Here is a 23,050-nt window from a genome sequence, read left to right as displayed (position 1 = left end):
CAAGGGAACATTGTTACTCTGATTAAAAAAAATAGAAATAAACTGATACAAGGAGAGAAGAGAAGGGTTTGCTCTTGTTAAAGAGTTACCCTTCAAGATCCCTTGATCAAAGTGACCACTGGAAAATCATTGGTCTTGCTGGTTTCCTGTCCAAATATTAAACAGCAAATTGGTCTTCATTTTTTTTATTGTAGATATTTCAGGCCTCATCTACCTCCATTAGCTTCTGAAAATGTGGTAGGTTGGCAAGATTTTGTTTAAAACCAATAAAATGCATTCTAATCACAGATCTGTAGCTGTAAAAGTAAAGGAAAAGAGATCCACCACCCTGCTTCTGCCTGAACTCTAGCCTACAATGTTGTATAGCGTCGTAGATTTTTAAGGCCCGGAGGGAGAATTATTATCATTGTCTGATCTCCTGCATAACACAGACCATACAATTCCTGCATCAAACCCAGTAACTTCTCAATGAACTGGGGACACAGAGAGCTGAGGAACAGAGGTTAATTGACTTGCCCAAGCTCACACAGGGAGTCTGTGGTTGAGCTGGCAACTGAGCCCAGATCTCCAGTGTTGCATTCCAGTGCCTTCACCACAAGACATGTCTCTTTCTCAAGACTTGGACTCAGTAAAGCACTGTCTTTGGCAGGGAGCATTTGCTTTATAACTGTGTCATTATTCCATGTGAGAACATGGAATTATATGGCAGGTCTGCCTGCAATGACAGGGGACTGGTCTCAGTGATCCAGGAGGTCTCTTCTAGCTCTATCTGCTGTGTTTCTAACATCCATTCTACTCCTCCAGGAACAAGTTCAGAAGTGTTTAGGATTGCCATGGCATCATGGGACAGATAAGGGAGTATCCCATAATTCATCACACTGTGTATACTGAATTGCTGGAAGGAACCAGTATGACTGCCTCTATGGAAGATGTTCGTAGCAGCTTTGTTCTTTGTGTTCCTTCAGACTATGTAGATGAGTGGTAAACCATTAAGTTCCTTTTCAAAAACTTACATAGCACCCTATATTTTTCAAAGTGTTGTAGAAGCATTCATGTGCTTCTTCAGCACTACAGTTATATATGTAGAAATACAATCAACCTTTTTTACCTATGGAGAAAGTGAGACATAGAAAGGTTAAGTGACTTGTCAGGTGGAACTGTGGTTTAGTAGATTAGAAATTGGTTGAGGAGATCTGTATTCTAACCCAATGTACCAGGTGCTCCACTTGTTTCCAAGGCAGAGTATGAGTGCTCCTATCCTTGATACTACACAGATTGGGCTACATTCTCTGCTGTGCCAAAATCTGCTCAGAGAACTGCAGGGGAGGGGAGGAGGAAGAGACTGTGGATGCCAGAAGGAAAGTATTCTCTGACTTGTTCTGTCCTGGCTCCAATGAAGTTTAGAGCAGTTGGTAACAGCCTCCAGGAGAGTGTATGGTAACTGGGGATTGCTGAAGCTCAGCATCCTCTGGCCACTCCCTCTCCCTTTCTGTTGCCCTGCCAAAATCGTGCAACAGGGCTACAAGGCGGGTGGTATAGGAGATGGCCCATTGGGTGCACCATGTATGTTAGAGTCCTGCACCTAGGATGGAAGAATCCCATTCACTGTTACAGACTAGGGACCGAATGGCTAGGAAGCAGTTCTGCAGAAAAGGACCTAGGGGTTACAGTGGACGAGAAGCTGGATATGAGTCAACAGTGTGCCCTTGTTGCCAAGAAGGCTAACGGCATTTTGGGCTGTATAAGTAGGGGCATTGCCAGCAGATTGAGGGACGTGATCATTCCCCTCTATTTGACATTGGTGAGGCCTCATCTGGAGTACTGTGTCCAGTTTTGGGCCCCACACTACAAGAAGGATGTGGAAAAATTGGAAAGAGTCCAGCGGAGGACAACAAAAATGATTAGGGGGTTGGAGCACATGACTTATGAGGAGAGGCTGAGGGAACTGGGTTTGTTTAGTCTGCAGAAGAGAAGAATGAGGGGGGATTTGATAGCTGCTTTCAACTACCTGAAAAGGGGTTCCAAAGAGGATGGAGCTCAGCTGTTCTCAGTGATGGCAGATGACAGAACAAGGAGCAATGGTCTCAAATTGCAGTGGGGGAGGTTTAAATTGGATATTAGGAAAAACTTTTTCACTAGGAGGGTGGTGAAGCACTAGAATGGGTTACCTAGGGAGGTGGTGGATCTCCTTCCTTAGAGGTTTTTAAGGTCAGGCTTGATTTAGTTGGGGATTGGTCCTGCTTTGAGCAGGGGGTTGGACTAGATGACCTCCTGAGGTCCCTTCCAACCCTGATATTCTGTGATTCTAGAGAATGATGTATTTTCTTCTGGTGTTTGGGTTGCAAACACTGGCGCTGGATATTTGATTTACTCTCCACCTACATGTTCATGAAGGAGGCAATCTCTCTGGAGCACAAAGTGAGGGCAGCTACCCCTGCTAACAGTGCTTACTGCCCCAAGAAATGGAATGGATGGGCATGGCAGTTACCCAGCCCTGTCTTCACACACTGCTGAAGGGACTGCAAGGTGGAACTCAGTGGCTGCTCACTGCACTCCCTCAGTATTATGAGAGGTATTCTATCTTGCACACAACGCCTCTTTCCACCACACCGTTGGAGCACCACAGAGGTTTCTCCATCCCTCCCAGATCTCCCCCCCTCTCTCTCATGGTCGTAGTTTGGATCTAAACATTGGAAGCAAAATGTTAAATACATTCAACATAAACCAACAAAGGTAGTAAGAAATTTGAAAGAGTTTATTTAGAAAAACCTAAATCTGACAACTACAACAGGTTGGCTGCGCTCCTTTCAATGTGCTGTGAAAGTGGCTTACTATGCCTTGTAGAGGGCAGATGATTGTTCAGCATCAGTGACTTCCCCTGCAGGAAAGATATGATAGTCTTTGAAAATTTGTGGCAGCTCAGTTTAAAAAAAAAAAGATGGATGATCTAAGAATTAAAATACACAAATCCCAAACTGAGGTCTGAGCTGATGAAAAACATTCCGTTTCTGCCTTTACCAAGAGATGTTAGGATACCACAGAATCCATCCTGGATGTTTGAGGACACATATCCCATAGTTCATCCTGGATGATTAAGAACACATCTGCTTCCTTTTGTCAAGGCATTTATTTCCTGTGTTGTTGATGGAGTGGGTACACATCTTTCAGCTCTTTCTGAATTCTGCATTACTTCCGATCCACAAATGTGCAAAAACTATATATGAAACCATACCTGTCGACTAAATTGAATCTTAAGGAAGGGTTGAGTTCGTATGTGGATACAATTTATTACTAGTTAAGTACTGGTCATGACCTTGCAAAATAATCCACCAGCACAGACCCTTACGTCCACAGAGTTCCATTGACACAAATGGGGCCTCATATGGAAGGATGCCTCTTAATTTGAAGATCCCTTTGACAAAATGGGACCTAAATTCCTAATGGATATAGGTATGTACATTAAAGTTTATAGCTTTAAATTAAGTTACTGCCCCAAGAAATGGAATGGATGGGCATGGCAGTTGGCTATTCCATACAAGAAATATGAGGGAGAGATGGTTGAGCACAGGACTGGGAGCCAAAAGCTCCTGAGTTCTTACCTGGCTTTGACGGAGGACTGATTCTTGCTTTGTGCCAAGCAAGCAGTCGGTGCAGTAGGTGAGGGGAGTTCCTCATCTGTAGCTATTTTCTACCATCCTTGTTCCAAAAAAATTATTGGAGCAGACTTAGGGCTGCATTAAACTATGCTGGCTTCTAATGGTCCCTAACGGGCCACTTCACTGGTGGGGATCACCAGAGTGCAATACATTTCAGCCTGCCCCTCCCCACTCCCTATGCCTCTTTGCGTTGAAAGAGGTGTGGGATAGAGTTGAGACCATGATCTGGGCCTTAATCTGGGGCCTTGGGTGAAGTAAAGCCTTAATCGCTGTCTTTATCCCATTTGTAAAGTGGGGATGATAATCCTTAGCTGTCTCACAAGTGTGTGCTAAGGATAAATTAGGTAAAGTTTGTAAATGAAAAATATTACAAGTAGTGAGCATTAATGTTCTATAATGTAATTTAGCTATAAACATTTTGTTTGTCGATTTCCTCATCATTGAGAAATTCGCGAATCTGGTACATACTACAAAATCTTTTCATAAAGCTGTAATCTTCTTTTTGCCTCGCTGTTACTAGGACAAAAGTTGTTGTGTAAATTATGCCAGGACTGCCCTTTGATTAGACTAGAAATTAAGAATTTATTCAAACTGGCTTGCATTGCTCAGTATTTTTTAAAGAGGAACATGTTTCACAAGGGATATCTATGTTGCGATGTAAAGTACATGTACAGTGATTAGAACAGGAGTACTTGTGGCTTCAAAAGGTTTTTTTTCTCTTATTTAATTGGCCTCTCAGAGTTGGTAAGACAACTCCCACCTGTTTATGCTCTCTGTATGTGTGTATATATATCTCCTCAATATTTATTCCACTCTATATGCATCCGAAGAAGTGGGCTGTAGTCCATGAAAGTTTATGCTCTAATAAATTTGTTAGTCTCTAAGGTGCCACAAGTACTCCTGCCACAAGTACTCTTTTTGCGGATACAGACTAAACACGGCTGCTACTCTGAAATCTGTACAGTGATTGCTACTGAAAAGACAGCATTCACCAACTGCTACTACGTACTAGTGTCTAAGAAACTGCAAAGGTTTCCTACCCTAAATATCAGAAGATACCTTCGATACCACTGTGTGGTAACATTTAGCAAATATTGACATTTCGTAACAACAGTATAAATAGTTTTCTTTGGATATTTTTGTTGATAAGGGCTCAGTTGTGCCTGTAATGAACTGTCCTGCATTGTGGGGAGATTTGTGCCTTAGGGAGGCAAAATGGCTTTTGAACTCCCAGGTGCGCAGGGGCAATGTGCTCATTGGTATACCTCTTAATGGGATGCAGCATATGTTTCCCACTGCAGCAAACCGGTTTGGCAGTGCAGGGGTGGGACATATGGTGGTCAGTGCCCTTATTTTGCACAAACAAAGGTTTTTAATACAATTACAATAGAATATAGTGTAATATAAATAATTGGGATGTGGTACTGCTTTGTATTAAAGTAGTATTTTTGAATCAATCTTAGTAGTGATAACAGCCATGAATTTTGAGTCAGAAATGTCTGTTGAAGTGCATAGAAGGCTTTTCAAAGGATTATTTTTCCACAAAAGATTAAGGACCAGATTCTGATCACAGATACACCAGAACATACCCGGAGTAACTCCATTTCCTTCAATGTTAGTAATTTTAGTGGAGCTACATCAATATTCTTCAAGTGTAACTGAGATTTGAAATTGGTCCAAACTCTGAAATCTCTAATTTTGAACAATGTGTATATTTAACATACAAATACAGTAAGGTTTTTTAATAGGTTGAGATGCTGTATTTCCATTTAGTTAACTTGCTGATGGATTTTCTTCTTTTGTATATTTCTTTCATTCCTTTCCTTCTAAAAACGGAAAGCCATATTATGCCCTGGCCAACTCCCATGGAACTCCATTGACATCTAGGGGGCAGTAGAGGGGTAAATCAAGTCAGAATTTGACCCTGAATCTGTATTCTACATAACACGCACACTTCTGTGTTGGATAAGTCCGACCTTAGAAGATGCCTTCGAGAGATCTCTGCATTTTCTTCCGTTTATCAATTTCTTCCTTCCTTCTCTTGCTGTCCACTTCTTTCACATTCTAACTGCTACATCATTAGTCATTTGTTTCTCTCTTCCTGCTAAAATGCTGAGTCTTCCACCTACCATTTCTCCCTATTATGCTTCTTTTTAGTGGTTCCAGTTGAACACCAACTATAAGAAAAGCATCAAACTGTTTATATGAAATATGTGGTTCTTACTTTGTCCCATTTCCAGATCTGACATATATGCATGTAGGAAGGAAGATGAAGTAGGTAAGCGTGGTAACTGAAAAATATGTTTTATAGGAACAACTGCTTACATAAGTGATTTAAAAATATCCTTCCAGTTAAAACATTTTTTAAAATGTAGATTCTGTATTAGTATCACAAAAATAAATATCTTTCTTTGAAAAGACGACTTTACAGATAGTTTTGAAAATCACCCCCTGAAGGTTTAGGCACTTTTGTCTCATTTTAGCATAAGCAGGTAGTAATATATTAAAGCTTATTTAAACAAGGAAATAACCTATGGAGACTCTAGCCCCTTTGCAGGCTGACTCTGGCAAACCTTTTTCTGAACTTTACACAGAAAATCAACTTTGCAGAATACTGGCGCAACAGGGGACTGTTCTTAGTCTGACTTTGCTATGGTTTACCATGAGGATTTAGTGACAGAGTCCTGTGGCACCTCATAGACTAACAGACGTATTGGAGCATAAGCTTTTGTGGGTGAATACCCACTTCGTCAGATGCATGTAGTGGAAGTTTCCGGAGGCAGGTATAAATATGCAGGCAAGAATCAGTCTAGAGATAACGTTCAATCCGGGAGGATGAGGCCCTCTTCTAGCAGTTGAGGTGTGAGCACCAAGGGAGGAGAAACTGCTTTTGTAGTTGGCTAGCCATTCACAGTCTTTGTTTAATCTTGAGCTGATGGTGTCAAACTTGCAAATGAACTGAAGCTCCGCAGTTTCTCTTTGAAGTCTGGTCCTGAAGCTTTTTTTGCTGCAGGATGGGTACCTTTAAATCTGCTATTGTGTGTCCTGGGAGATTGAAGTGTTCTCCTACAGGTTTTTGTATATTGCATATTGCCATTCCTAATATCTGACTTGTGTCCATTTATCCTTTTATATAGGGACTGTCCAGTTTGGCCGATGTACATAGCAGAGGGGCATTGCTGGCACATGATGGCGTATATTACATTGGTGGACGTGCAGGTGAATGAACATTTTATTAACATTTTTATTAATGACCTTGGCACAAAAAGTCATTGTACTAATAAAATGTACAGATGACACGAAACTGGGAGGTATTGCCAATATGGAGGAGGACTGGAATATCACACTGGAATATCTGAACAACCTTGAAAATTGGAATAATAGAAATGGGAATAATCGTGCAAAGTGCAAGATCATGCACTTAGGGACTAACAACTAGAATTTTTGCTATCAGTTGAGGATGTATCAGTTGGAAGCAAGTAGCGACAGAGGAGAAATATGTAGGTGTATTGGTGGATCACAGGATGACAATGACCTTCAGTGTGATGCAGCTATGAAAAAGGCTAATGCAGTCCTAAGATGCATCAGGTGAGGTATTTCCATAGAGAGATGGAAGTGTTAGTAGAGGTCTCCCCAATCTCTTGTAGAATACTGTGTGCAGTTTTGGTGTCCCATGTTTAAGAAAGATGAATTCAAACTAGAAGAGGTGCAGAGAAGGGCCACGAGGATGATCAGAGCTATGGAAAAGCTACTTTGTGAGAGGAGACTCAGAGCGTGGCTTGTTTAGCCTAACCAAAAGAAGGCTGAGGGAAGATACGATTGCTCTCTATAAATACATCAGAGGGATAAAAACCAGGGAGGGAGAGGAGTTATTTAAGTTAAGCACCGATGTGGACACAAAGAACAAATGGATATAAACTGGCCATCAACAAATTTAGGCTTGAGATTAGATGAGTTCTGGAACAGCCTTCCAAGAGGAGTGGAGGTGGTGGGTGACGCAAAAAACCTCACTGGCTTCAAGACTGAGCTTGATAAGTTTATGGAGGGGATGGTATGATGGGACTGTCTACAATGGCATGTGACCCATCAGCGACTGCCAGTAGCAAAAATCCCCAATGGTTTGAGATGGGACACTAGATGGAGAGGGCTCTGAGTTATGACAGAGAATTCTTTCCCAGGTGTCTAGCTCGTAGGTCTTGCCCACATCCTCAGGGTCCCACTGATTGCCATATATGGGATTGGGAAGGAATTTTCCCTCAGGTCAGATTGGCATAGACTGTTTTTTTTTGTTTTTTGTTTTAATCTTCTCTGCAGCATGGGGCATGGGTCACTTGCAGGTTTAAACCAGTGTAAAGGGTAGATTACCTGTAATTTGAAGTCTTTAAACTCAGCCAGAGTTTAGGGGTCTATTACAGGAGTGGGCAGGGTGAGGTTCTGTGGCAATGTGCAGGAGATCAGACTAGATGATCATGATGGTCCCTTCTGACCTTAGAGTCTATGAGTCTGTTTATGAGTCTAGAATGGATGCAAATTAATAAAATGCAGCCGGAGATTTCAGCCATCTAGGCTAGTTGCTAAAATGCTGCTAGGGGCAGGATTAGCAGAAGGAGAACTCTTACAAGAATCTAGGAGGAGGTACTTTTCAATTGGGCAAATAGACCCACTGGGATAAAAAATGTGTTTAGGATGAGTTAGTTAGCTAATGGATTTAATCCATTAGCTAACTCATCCTAAACACATTTTTTATCCCAGTAATCACATTGGAGGGCTCAAACATACAGGAACCACTCTTAACTGTTATACAGAAAAAGCCACAATGCTATTATCCTTTTAAATTTTAGGGTTTTGAGCACAACAGTAATTTTTATTTCAAGGAAAACCCTATTGCTATAGCAAGCCCAGCATACATTACATCTAATTTTTTGTCTGTACATGAAGAATTCATTTCATGTTAAGCAAAACTACAAGAGTAACATCGCTGTGTCACATTACTTGCTAGTCACTCATGCTATTGTGGACAATTATAGGGATATGGATTACACAGCCAACATATGACATTTTAAAATGACATCTTAATGAAGGGCCCAATCCTGTGAAGTCTCCCACAAATCTTTGGTTAAGGAATAGAGACTGATCATCATAGGGAGACATTACTATCAGAATAATGCAAGTGATGTATGTCACAAACAACAGTCACAAGTGCAATGTGTGTCTGTATTGCAGTGTTGCATGCTATACAGTAGTTGTATTTTAGTGGTCGTAGTGGTGACTAGGGAAATGCATAGTTGTTTCTCATGGTGAGGGTTATGGGGTCTAATTCACCACTAGGTCATCTCCTTCTGGCTGCTCTGGGGATTAGATCTTTCCAGGGCCAACACCCACTTCTGCTGCTTGCATGCCCTTCTCTCTCTCTCTCTCTCTCTCTCTCTCATTCTGTGACTCTGGGTGCTACCCTTTGTGGCTCGGCCCTCTGGCCAGGTCACTATAATCCTCCACTTCTGGCATAGAAAAGTCTCTCTATCCAAAATGCCAGTCTTCCCTTCACTGCAGGCTAGTAGGAGAACCCAGGCCCACCCTCTACTCTGGGTTCCAGTCAAGGGGATCCTATATCTAGCAACTGTGGTCTGCTTTCCCCCAGGCCTTATTGCTATTTCCCTGGACTCCTTCCTACCTTTTCTGGCTCCCCCCTCTCTGGGTTTACCAGCCCAAACTCCCTCCTCCCAGCAAGTAACAGCAGACTGCTTAACTCCAGCCCCAAACACACCTCCTGTCTCCCAGGGAGTGACTGTGGACTACTTCCCATGCAGTCCTCTCGGCTGCCAACTTCCTGGGTTTATTCCAGCCCCCCTCCAATTCCTTCTCAGCTGGACTCCATCATCAATCAGCCTTTCAAGCTTTGGTTCTCTCCCAGGTGCAGTCTATCAGATTAATTAACCTAATTTAACCTTCTCTGTCTTGTGTGGGGTGGACACCCCCATCATAGTCAGTATGAGAACATTGATGCCTTACTATTGATATCCATAGATATACATACATTTGGATAATGTCACTTGGGGCCCGATCCTGAATTCTTTGTACAGTCAAAAATCTCATTGAAGTCAACAGGCATTTTAGGTATCAAAAGAATTCAGGACTGTGGCACTGCTGAACATTTAGGCCCTAATCCTGCAAGTTGTCCCACACAGGCAGACCCTGCATGAGTGTGGAGCCCCATTAACTTCAGTGAGGCTCTGTGTGTGCACAGGAATTCAACTGCACAGACAACCTGCAGGTGGAGTCTCCTTCCTTGGAGGTTTTTAAGGCCCGGCTTGACAAAGCCCTGGCTGGGATGATTTAGCTGGGAATTGGTCCTGCTCTGAGCAGGGGGTTGGACTAGATGACCTCTTGAGGTCCCTTCCAACTCTGATATTCTATGATTCTATGATCAGGGCCTTTGGTTGTTTAGAAAATAATGCAATGCTCATGCACAGTTCACTATTTTCACTATAACTTTTCTCTATCAAAAAATGTCCTCCCCAAAATTAGCAAAGCACCCATTCCTTACAGAGGTCTCGCAGAGATGCCACATCTGAAGTTTTAAAGCCAGACCAGCCTGGAGTTATCCCAATGCCAAAAAGCATCTGAACAATTTTCCAGCAGAAAATCCTCATTCTGTTTTATTTCTTGTACAACTAAAAAATGACAGGATGTTCTTCAAACATCATAAATAAATAAATGTGGATTGTAAACAAGCACAAAGAAATTCAGGTGAAAGGTAGTTTTTGAGGAAAGATATAAAGCACTGAAAACAGGGCCTTGGAGAGAAAATTCTATCTTAACTATAACTGTAGTCACTACTGCAATGCTGATACAATACAGTATCATTCAGCTGAAAATTGGTAGAGTCTATTAAAGCTCAATTAGCACTTATATTCCTAAGTGATAAAAAGGTTCATTCAAGGATTTCTCTTACTCCTGAAGTCTCTACACAAGGACTATTCAAGCAAAACTCCCATTGACATGAAGGAAAGGACTACAGGATACATTACCCATTAAGACTATCTTGTGTATGGAGTATGAATAAGAGAGACATTAATGAACAATTACTTTCCTCTTAAATCATACAAGAAGATTAACACCTTGAAGACTAAAATAAAAAAAGAGCAGTCAAGAACATTTTTATGGTCTGTTTTTGAAGTAGAAATTCAGCCTGAACATTGTGTGTGAACAAGCTGCATGGAAACTATTTAAAAACACCATAATAGAGGCTCAAACTAAACATATACTGCAAATGAAAAAGAAAAACAGTAAGAGGACCAAAAGTGTCACCATGGCTAAATAGAGAAAAAGAGGTGGCTAGAGGCAAAAACACATCCTTTAAAAATTAGAAGTCAAATCCTACTGAGGAAACTAGAAAGGAGCAAATTAGGCAGGCCAAAAAAGAATTTGATGAGCATCTAGCAAAAAGACACAAAAACAAACCGCATTTAAATAAAAAAGTATATCAGAAGCAGGAAGCCTGCTAAATAACCAGCATCTCAATCATCCAGTGGTCCCACTAAAGGGGCACTCAAGGAAGACAAGGCCATCGCTAAATGAATTTTTTGCATCAGTCTTCATTGCAGAGAAGGTAAAGGAGATTTCCACCCCTAAGACATTTTTTTTTAGGTGAGAAATCTGAGGTGTCAGTAGAGGAGGTTTTGGAGCAAATTGATAAATTAATCCTGTAGTAATATGTAACCAGGACCAGATGGTTTTCACCCAAGAGTTCTGAAGGAACTCAAATATAAAATTGCAGAACTATGGCCTGTTGCATGTATCACTTAAATCAGCCTCTATATTAGATGACTGGCGGATAGCTAATGAAATGTTGATTTTTTAAAAAAGGCTCCAGAGGCTATCTTTGCAATTACAGGCCCGTAAGCCTAACTTAAGTACCATGGTTGAAACTATAGTAAAGAACAGAATTATCTGACACATAGATGACCATGATATGTAGGGGAAGAATTAATATGGCTTTTTAAAAGAGAAATCATGCATCACCAATCTACTAGAATTATTTGAGGGAGGTCAAATATTTAAATAAAGGTGATCCAGTGGGTATAGTGGGAATTTTCAGAAAGTCTTCGACAAGGCCCCTCTCCAAAGGCTCTTAAGAAAAGTAAGTAGTCATGGGATAAGAGGGAAGGTCCTCTAATGGATCAGTAACAGGTTAAGAGATAGGAAACAAAGGATAGGAATAAATGGTCAGTTTTCGCAGTGGAGAGAGGTAAATAGTGGGGTCTTCCAAAGATCTGTACTGGGACCAGTGCCATTCAGCATATTTGTTAATGATCTGGAAAAGAGAAGAAACCATGAGGTGGCAAAGTCTGCAGATGATACAAAATTCCTTAAGATAGTTAAGTCCAAAGCTGATGGCAAAGAATTATAAAAGGATCTCATAAAACTGGGTGATGGGGCGAGAAAATGCCAGTTGAAATTCAGTGTTGATTAATGCACATTGGAAAGCAAAATCCCAACTCTACATACAAAATGATGGGGTCTAGGGGTAGGTCCACACTACCCGCTCGATTCGGTGGGTAGAGATCGATCTTCTGCGATCGATTTATCGCGTCTCATCTGGACACGATAAATCGATCCCAGAAGCGCTCCCCCGTCGACTGCGGAACTCCTGCTCGCCGAGAGGAGGAAGCGCTGTCGACAGGGGAGCTGGCCTGCGCCGCGTGGACCCACAGTAAGTAAACTTAGTTTGATCTAGGAAACGTCGACTTCAGCTATGCTATTCTCGTAGCTGAAGTTGCGTTTCCTAGATCGATCCCTCGCCCCAGTGTGGACCAGCCCTAAGTTAGCTGTTATCACTCAAGAAAGAGATCTTGTAGTCATGGACAGTTCTCTGAAAACATCTACTCAACGTGCAGCAGCAGTCAAAAAAGCTAAAAATGTCAAGCATTCTTAAAACTACAGAACCCACCTGGGGAAGTGAGGAAATAGATTGACCGAGTGAGACGGGTACCCAGAAGTCACCTACTACAGGACAGGCCCAACAAGGAAAATAACAGAACACCACTGGCCATCACATACAGCCCCCAGCTAAAACCTCTCCAGCACATCATCAACGATCTACAACCTATCCTGGAAAACGATCCCTCACTCTCACAGAACTTGGAAGGCAGGCTAGTCCTCGCTTACAGACCACCCCCCAACCTGAAGCAAATACTCACCAGCAACTACACACCACTCCACAGAAACACTAACCCAGGAACCAAACCCTGTAACAAACTTTGTTGCCTACTCTGTCCCCATATCTACTCTAGCGACACCATCAGAGGACCCAACCACATCAGCCACACCATCAGGGACTCATTCACCTGCACATCTACTAATGTGATATATGCCATCTTATATCAGCAATGCCCCACTGCCATGTACATTGGCCAAACCAGACAGTCTCTACGAAAAAGAATAAATGGACACAAATCGGACATCAGGAATGGTAACATACAAAAGCCAGTAGGAGAACACTTTAATCTTCCTAGATGTTCTATAACAGATTTAAAAGTAGCCATACTTGAAGAAAAACACTTCAGAAACAGACTTCAAAGAGAAATTGCAGAACTAAAATTCATTTGCAAATTTAACACCATTAATTTGGGCTTGAATAGGGACTGGGAGTGGCTGGCTCATTACAGAAGCAACTTTTCCTCTCCTGGAATTGACACATCCTCATCAATTATTGGGAGTGAACTACATCCATCCTGATTGTATTGGCCCTATCAACACTTGTTCTCCACTTGTGAGGTAACTCCCTTCTCTTCATGTGTGAGTATAACAATGCCTGCATCTGTAATTTTCACTCCATGCATCTGAAGAAGTGGTTTTTTCCCCACGAAAGCTTATGCTCAAATAAATCTGTTAGTCTTTAGGGTGCCACCGGATTTCTTGTTGTTTTTGTGGATACAGACTAACAGGCTACCCCGATACCTAACAATATTACAAAAGGGATAGATCGAAAATATCATAACGCCACTATATAAATCCATTGTACACCCACATCTTGAATATTGCATGCTGTTCTGGTTGCTCCATCTCAAAAAAGATATTAGAATTGGAAAAAGTACAGAGCAGGGCAATAAAAGTGATTGGGGTATGGAACAGTTTCTATTTGAGAAGAGATTAAAAAGACTGGGACTGTTCATCTTAGAAAAGAGATGACTGAGGAGGGTATGATTGTATAGACTTCTATCATGAATGGTGTGGAGAAAGTGAATAAGGACGTATTATTTATCTCCACATTATACAAAAACCAGGGGTCACCTAGTGAAGTTATTAGGCAGCAGGTTTAAAACAAACAAAAGAAAGTACTTCTTCACACAACACACAGTCCATCAGTGGAACTCATTGGCGGGGATTGTTGTGTAGGCTGAAAGTATAACTGGGTTAAAAAAAGAATTAGAAAAAAGTTCATGGAGGATAGGTCCATTGGTGGCTATTAGCCAAGATGGTCAGGGATGCAACCCCATGCGCCGAGTGTCCCTAAACCTCCAACTGCTGGAAGCTGGGACCACTGCACCGGGGGAGCCCAGAGCCCTTTAAATCTCCGCCGCGGAAGCCAGTGTGGTCCGGCACGGCATACTGGCTCTTGCCCGTACGCCGTACCGGACCGTACTGGCTTACTTTCACCTCTGGCTAGAAGTAGAATAAGATCTTCTCCCCACTTTGTAATCAATTGCCCTGTTGAATGAATGAGGTGTGAATAAGGAAGGCATGGAAGGCAGGCATTTCCAGACAGCTGCAACCCTTGGAGAGGGGATGGGAACCAGACCAGATCAGTAGAACAGGTCAGCCACCAACTCGCCGCTCGCCTCCTCAGCCCCACACCACCCCGGCTCACCTACTCAGCCCCCCGCCACTGCCGCCGGCTCACCTGCTTCCCTGCCACTGAACTCCCGCTCGCCTCCCCAGCTCCCCATCCCCTCCCGGCTCGCCTGCTCACCCCCCGCCACTGCCCACCTGCTCACCTCCTGAGCTGCCTCCTCCCCCACCGCCAGCTCACCTGACCCCCCGCCACTGCCCGCCCGCTTGCCTCCTCAGCCCCCCTCCTTCACCTACTGCTTGTCTACTCACCCCCGGGCCGCATGTTGTGCAGGCCTGTATTACAGATTGATCTATTTTATATCAGAGTAAAAATTCAGCCCTGTGGGCACAATGCTCATTTGTCTTACTAATTGGCCTTGAACTGGGGGAAGGATAGCTCAGTGGCTTGAGCATTGGCCCGCTAAACCCGGGGTTGTGAGTTCCCTCCTTGAGGGGGCCATTTGGGGATTTAGCTGGGGAGTGGTCCTGCTTTGATCAGGGGGTTGGACTAGATGAGTTTCTGAGGTCCCTTCCAACCCTGATATTCTATGAACAAATGGAAGTGGACTCTGTGCTACCATGTGACTTCTAGAACTAATACTTTGAAATTAGTCAAGGGGTTTGCAAACTTTGGGCCTGATTTTGAGAAGCACTAAAACCTCCCCCCCCTTCCAGTAGTGAGGGCTCACCCCTCAGGAAAATGCCCATTGCCAATATATAATATTTGGGCAAATATACAATGATTGGCTGCAATTACTCTTGTCAAAAAGGCCACCCGAATTTAGTAGAGATTAAATCAGTTGGTGCTACAGAAATTAGATAGGATTCTTATTCAGCTTACTCTGAAACCTACTGATTTTAATACAGAATGCTAGTTTTTAAACTATCCCATAGAATTTAATCCCTTCTATATTATTCTATAGGTTGATTTAAAAGCTCTGTAGAAAGGTTCTCATTCTTTATTAGATTCTGTATGACTTTTCCATAAGGCTATATTCATACTTTTTAATGTGGAAAACCAACCTATATTTCAAACCAAGGCATGCATTCTAATAGAGTTAACACCTGGAGTGTATTAGATGTGAATATCAATCTTCAGGTCAGTTCAGTGGCCTGGTATATTGCTTTATTTCTAAGGCAGTAAGAAAACTGCAGGCAGTGATTTTGTTGTGGAAGCAGTAACTGTCAGCACTCACTGAAACTTTTTATACTTGCCACACATGCGAGTGATGTTTCAACCCCATGTAACTCACTCTAATTTGGCCTGGCCACCCCTTCGTCAGGTTGGAAAATCTGAGTGAGTAGCGTTGCACCTGATGGATGGGGATGCAATGCCACTCAGATTTGGCCCAGCCTCCCCATCATCATACCCCAGTGGGGGGCAGTGGTGGAGGCAGGCAAGGAGGAATACAGGGTCAGGGACCCATGCTGGTCGGGGTCAGGCTTCCCAGTAGGCTCATCTTGCTCGCTGCTCTGTGCTGAGCACCACACCCTGCCTCAGCCCTGCTGATACCATCCTCCCAGTTCTGCCTCCACCAAAGCAGCAGCAATCCTGAGCATGCTTGAGGACTTTGCCTTTAGCAGCTGCTTGACTGCACCTGGGTTTGGGTTTGGGCGTCCCTGGGGAATGTGGACAGGTAAGGGATGGGATTTATGCCTCCTGCGAAGTTCAAATCTGAGATAGGGGAGTCCCAGTGGTGCCAGCCCTCCATAAGGAGAAGAGGTGTCTCTGAGCTGGAGCTGGCTCTAGGGTGCAGGGACTCACTCCCCCTGCTCTCCTAAGGCCTAGAGGGAGGATATCCAGCCCCCGTTGAAGAGTAAGGGACCCAGCTGCCAATGAGACACCTAGTCAGAAAACTAAGAATTTAGGTTCCTGCACTCCCACAACCGTGTCCAGAAGCCCCCACCCCACCCTGCTACCCCACCACACCTCTGTCTTGAGAGCACCTCTACACATACCTGCCAAGCATGATGGAGGGTCAGTTGAGCCAAGTTTGAGTGGTATTGTGACCCTGTGTGCTAGCTTGAACTGACTGCACCAAAACTTTAACCAACTATGGCTGCAACTTCTTTTTGTGTGTGTGTGGGGGGTGTGTGTGGCGGTGGTGGTGAAATCACAACTTTTAAATTAAAAAAAATGAGCCATATTTATTTCTGAAATCAGGAATTGCAAATGATGTTGGGGTTTGCTGGGACTGGGAGTATCATAAAGGTGATGGTTTCCAGTCTCTCAGCAGATGCAGGTGGGAAAGAAGGGATTAGTGCAATTCGTAACACATTTTTGTGTAACTGTATGCGTTTACTGTTGGCTTAGCTGGAGAGGGCAATGAAGATATAGTACAAAATTTCTATTTAGCCACTCCTCATATTGGCATGAGACCAAGAGCTCCATTACTCAACTGTTGTCTTGACTCTCTGCTCCCCTGGGTTAACTTGAGCAACTTTGTTCCCTGATAGCTGTGGTTAGGTGAGCACAGAGCCGATACTGAAACACCACCTCACAACATCCAATTCATTGTTAATATGTAATTAGCCAGGAAATTCTGACAATCGAAGAAAGAAAACTCTACTGTATGTGATTATGACTTCGTCAGATATAAAGGGCCATATGAAAAAAAATACCGCAGGTTGAATAACAAAGCACAGCTTGTATTTGAACTTGGTTGCGGTGAATTAAAATGAATTCCCCAAGTCCCTTCACTCATGGTTGCTTTAAATTTTGTAGCATTTTCCAACCCTCTTGCTCCATCAGGGTCATGAGTGATTAATTTTGTTCACTTAATCTCAACCTGACATTTTTACTGCCCATCCTTCCCAAATTTTAATGGTATAATCTCACTTTAAACGTTTTAAATTTGTAGTTCACCTTTTTCATAGACAAAATGCTGGTTTTTATTTTGCATTTTTAAAAATGCATTTCTTTTCTGTGCATCATTCAAACTGAATCAATAACAACATATGCTCTGCAGAAATTGGGAATGTTTGTGACATTCATATTGACCACTGAAGTCTGCACAGTTGCTTTTTTTGTCCTAAATTTATGACTGTATAATTAAATAAGTCTGCAAGCAATTTTAGTCTTATCCTCAATAAGGGTGTGTAGCAAAGAATTAATAAGAGTGGCCAGAATTTAATATTGTGAGCAAAATTCTTCTTTGTGAGCTGCACTACAGATCGTTATTGTATATTCTGCATGCTGAACCCTTACTGATGTTAATGAAAGTTCAGTGCACATGATGGGACTATTCAGTACAGATCTGCAGTGTAGATAAGGGCTCCACAGCCTAGCTTCGAGAGAAGAACTCTGCCCTAAATATATAGTTTTGGAAGATCTAATATAACTTTATACTAGACCAACTGAGGAATTTTGCATTATACCTAAACATTTACAGAAACATTACTGTAATCCGGTGTAGCTAGCATAAGAGAATACCATAGTCAGGTTATTGTGGGTCAAATTTCCAACGTGACCTGAATCTGACATCTGTTTGCATATGTCTTAAATGTGCAGTTTTTGAAAGCTACCGCTTATGCATATAATTGCATTTGCACACACAACTATTTGTGTTCTATTCATGCTTGGTTTAGTATACACATCAGCTGTTGCATGTTTTGATTTCTATCATTTGTGCTCACAAGTGCTACTCTGGAAAAATTGCATGAACAAATGTTTGCACAACAACAGCTGCAAACTGAGTTGAGGCTTCTTTGAAAATCTGGCCAATGTAAGTATCATTCTGCATCAGTGGTACTTGCAATACCTACAGGTGGATGATGTAGTTGTAGTCCCCTTCCTATTCACAGTATGAGGTTGTTCAAGATGTGTAAAAAGCCCGAAGGGAGATTTCCCTAACTTTGGGAAAATGGGCTTGAGGCTCCTCTGTGTGCTGTGCACTGTGTGTCAGCGTGTGTGTCAGACAAGACCCACTCAGACAAACCATGAGGAACAAGGTTAGTCTGTGAAGAACAGGATTACAGTCCAGGAGCCTCCTCTCTGCTTGCCTGCTACATGTTCCCAGCTCAGTCAGTACTGAGACCTCCTGCTGGGAGGGGACTTTGTATTATATAAAGTCCTTACAAACATATCTTAACTCCCACAATAACTAAACCCCAAAACAAACAAGCCCATGTTCGCCATTTGTCTCATTTACTCTCCTCTCAGGGGGGTCACCAGCACCCGAACTGTGGCTATGCCACCCCTTTCCCTGAGGCTCAGCCCCCATGCTGCTCCTCGCCCTGGAAGCCACCTGTAGGAATGTGTTGCTCCCTAATCACAAGCCTTGAAGAACGGCAAACTGTTCCCTTAGCAATGAGGCAGGAGTGACCTTGTTCTAGCGCCTATGTTTGGAAAACTTATTGGCAACCTGACATCACCTTTGCAGCTGGTGTTCACGCGCTCAAGAGATGGGTTCGTTATCTTATGTGCATGTATACTGCTTGGCTTTTCTATGCGCAAGAATGTAACCACTAAGAAGAGTTGTAAACAAAGTAAGGAGAGAAATAAAACCCCCAGGAAAGTTTTCCTGGGAGGCTTTTTGCAAGAGGCTTGTAAAGCTCTCTGGCTACCAACAAACCTGGCGTTCTGTTTCCTTTCCTGTGTCGTCACCACAGCCACCCCCGCTTGTCTTCGCCCCCCCATCTCTTGCCTTATGTCCAGTAAAAAGTGGGAACGCATAGCTGTAATCCGGCATAGCTAGTGTAAGAGAATACCACAGTCAGGTTATTATAGGTCAGATTACCAGAGTGACCTGCATCTGACATCTGTTTGCACATGTCTTAAATGTGCAGTTTTTGAAAGCTACCGCATGTGCACACAAATAATTGCATCTACACACACAGGAGCCTTTAGAGCAGCGTTTCTCAAACTGGGGTCTGCGGACCCCTGGAGGTGGTGCCTGCAGGCAGGGGCAGCGTGCGGATACCCCCTAGCCCCGCACCTAGGAACCCAGCCCAGAGGGATGTGCTGGTTGCTTTTGGGAGCCGCCAACGGTAAGCGCCACCCAGCTGAGCCTGCACCCCTCACCCCCTCCCACACCCTAACGCCCTGCCTCAGCCCGGAGCCTGCACCCAAACTCCCTCCCAGAGCCCGCACCCCCCCCGCACCTCTTCCCTCCCAGAGACTGTCCCCACGCCCCCTCCTGCACCCAAACTCCCTCCCAGAGCCTGCCCCCCTCTGCACCCAAACTCCTTCCCAGAGCCCGCACCCTGCAACCCAACCCCCTGCTCCAGCCTGATGAAATTGAGAGTGGGGGAGAGCGAGCGATGGAGTGGAGATGGAGGGAGTGGGGGAAGGGGCATTGGAGAAGGGGCAGGGCCTTGGGGCAGGGGTGGGGCAAGGCTGAGCAGGGGGCCTTAGGGGGTCCCTGACAATTTTTAAATCAAAAGGGGGGTCCTTGGGTTGCTGAAGTTTGAGAATGTTAGAGTGTGCAATGAGCTCAACCTACAGAAGCAAAGTGTGCAACCCTCTAGTGTATTCATGAACAAAACAAACAGAAGTCACAGCTTTAAATATTTAGGGTTACCATATTTAAAAAATAAAAAAAGAGGACACTCCACGGGGCTCTGGCCCCGCCCCTTTTCCCACCCCTGGTCCCGCCCCAACTCCGCCCATTCCCCGCCCATTCCCCCAAAGTCCCCGCCCTAACTCCCCCTCCTCCCTCCCAGCCACGCGAAAAGGGCTGCCCAAGCGCTACCGGCTTCACGGTTTGCCGGGCAGCCCCCAGACCCTGTGGCCCCAGCTGGCGCTTCCCCAGCGCAGCTGGAGCCCGGGAGGGGAAGCGCCCGGCCGGGGGCGCAGGGTCTGGAGGCTGCCCGGCAAACCTGTGAAGCCGGTAGCGCTCGGGCTTCGGGCAGCCCCTATCCCTCCGGACCCTGCATCCCCAGCTGGGCACTTCCCCTCCCGAGCTCCAGTTGCTCTGCTCCTCCCCTGACTCTTCGGCTCTGTTTAAGAGCTGAGCTGCCTGAGCGCTCCGGCTTCGGGCAGCCCCCTTGCCTCCGGACCCCAGCCGCCGGCCGGGCACTTCTCCTCCCCGGCTCCAGCTGCTCTGCTCCTCCCCTGATTCAGACTTTGGCTCTGTTTAAGAGCCAAGCTGCCCGAGCCAGTGCTACGGGCTTCGGGCAGCCCCCGTGCCTCCGGACCTCAGCCGCCGGCCAGGCACTTCCCGTCCCGGGCTCCAGCTGCTCTGCTCCGGTGGCGCAGGGTCAGGAGGCACGGGGGCTGCCCGAAGCCCGTAGCGCTAGCTCGGGCAGCTTGGCTCTAAAACAGAGCCGAAGTCTGAGTCAGGGGAGGAGCAGAGCAGCCGCGGGACAGGAAGTGCCCGGCTGGTATTTTTCCCAGACATGTTCCGCTTTTTGGCAATTCCCCCGGACGGGGGTTTGATTGCCGAAAAGCCGGACATGTCCGGGAAAAACCGGATGTATGGTAACCCTATAAATATTAAAACTCTGAGTTGTAAAAGGGATCTAATTCACTTAATCATTTCCCTGCTACTGCAGGGAACTGGTGCATCTCAGTCCCTGCTATTCTCTGCCTGTGGCACATAATAGTCTACTCTTCTGTAGGCTGTAATACTTCGGTCAGTGGGGTTAGTGTGCAGGTGCTGGGTAGTGGTGATGGACAGTCAGTCAGTCTAGATATCAGGTGGTCCTTTCTGGACTTAAACTCAATGACTCCTCTGTCTTTATGACATGATCATCTAGTTATAAAATGAATTTGTAATTATTTGCATGTGGAAAATTGCTGCTGTTACTTACAAGCACTAAAATGGGAGGCTGCTTCTGGGGGGAAAAAAAAGTAAATAAAAAAAGATCCAACCTGGACATTTTTGTTTGAATTTAGTAAAACAAGTATCTTTGCTATTAAAAACCCATCAGTTTAAATATTTTTATGTATGAAGAACGTAAGTTTGGTATTCTTTGTTTTCTGTAAGTGGCTAATGAGCTGCTAATTCTCAAGAAATGCCTACCAATGTAGTATTTCTTTTTTTTTAAGAAGAAACAAGATCACACACAAATGTAAGGAGAAGATAGTCTGTTCTAAGGACATAGCATAGAACCAACTACATCTCACAGGTAGTTAATCTTTTACCTAACTGAAGTATGGTTATGATCAGAAGAGAGCCTATTTTCTCAACATAATTTCTGCCTGTAGGGCATATTTTCAAATTAAGTTTAAGTTTTTGTGAGCCAGTTAGGCACCCAAAATTCTGACGTGCAAGATTATGGCACTGTGCCTAGAACCTGGCTTGTTATATTTTTAATTTTCCTCAATGTTTGTGTTTATATGATATCTTGTATCTGCAAAGTTGAGCATCCAAACACTTGAGATCCAGAACTAGAAGATCATCTGAAGGCCTCTGAAAATGTAACTGTATCTTCAAGTCCTCTCTACTTATATAGTACTAACAAAAACCAAGTTCACTACTGTCAAAACTACAGTGCCCAAACAGCTACTCCAAAAAGAAAAGGAAGCTGGATTTTATTCAGAGTCAGACATTATCAGAATAGTCAGTAAGGTTTAAGCTGTAGAAATTTATTACTTGTGAAGATGTAGGATACAGAAAGTACTGGGCTGACTTAGCAAGGCTGCCAAGTGAGAACAAAAATATCTTTTCCCTGTAGTTTTGTGGGCCAGCTGGAATCTGTTGTGATGATACAATTGGGTGCTCTGTTGTTGAGTGTGCATCAGGGCATAAGGTATCCTCCGCACCAGCACCTCCTGCAGGCCGTCTGCCTCAGCCTGGATCTCCTGTACCGCTGCCCTCTGGCCATGTCATATAAGAGGCTGAAGCTTCAATCCACTTCCAGAGTTTTCAAAGTCCCAAAATAAACAAAAGGTCCTCCACCCCTCTAGAGCGCCCAATGATCATCCCCTAGCTCTCTCCCCTCTGGCTGGGAGGCAATTATCCCACAGGTGTGGATCATGTTTCTAATTGGGGTCTTTCCACTTCTTTAACAGGTGATGGGGAAACCCCACCACACTCCTTAAGAGGTCATTCAGTGAAGGAATTGCCACTTCTCAGTCTCCCAGCCTACATACCAAATCACAACAGAGAGATTAGTTACACATAGAAATGACTCCAGCAAGGCACTCCAACTTTGGTTGGACGTATTCCTGGAGATTTAATCACATGACAATCTTTAATTAAAGATTAATCTTTAATTCCTGGAGACTAAGCCAATCCTAGAGGGTTGACAACCTTACCTCCAACATAAGCTTACTCTTTTTTGGCACTACATTCATATTGGCCAACTAAATTTGGAATAAATCTCAATGTTAGCAAAATGCATTTTACAGCAAATGCTGAACTAAAGCACCTTCAAAGTAGGTGGAGAAAGCAGAAGGAAAGAATTTCCCATCTTTGAAATTAATGTTGCCAGAATGTTTTGTAACTACATATTACAAAGAGGTTAAACTGCACAAGGAAGAAAGTAGAGGAAGAAGGAAAACAAACAGGAAGAAATAATTATTCCTATGAAAATAGGAAAGTTTAGGAGTGTATACGTTCTCTTTTTTGTGCCAGTGCTAAACAGGCCCCTTAGGAAGATAATAAAGGCCTCTT

General features: G+C 43.9%; 1 protein-coding gene across 1 annotated transcript in view; it reads left to right on the top strand.

The window, feature by feature from the left end:
• The window catches only part of MTERF1 (mitochondrial transcription termination factor 1), a 60,671-nt gene that overhangs the window by 24,467 nt on the left and 13,154 nt on the right, over positions 1-23,050 (top strand). The window contains exon 4 of the transcript XR_010598252.1: positions 6,794-6,875. The gene's annotated coding sequence lies outside the window, so the exon portion shown is untranslated. The remainder of the gene's footprint in view (positions 1-6,793; positions 6,876-23,050) is intronic.

This window comes from Chrysemys picta, chromosome 2, assembly GCF_011386835.1.
Source record: "Chrysemys picta bellii isolate R12L10 chromosome 2, ASM1138683v2, whole genome shotgun sequence".
Taxonomy (NCBI): domain Eukaryota; kingdom Metazoa; phylum Chordata; order Testudines; family Emydidae; genus Chrysemys; species Chrysemys picta.
This window is presented reverse-complemented; position numbering and strand designations above follow the sequence as displayed.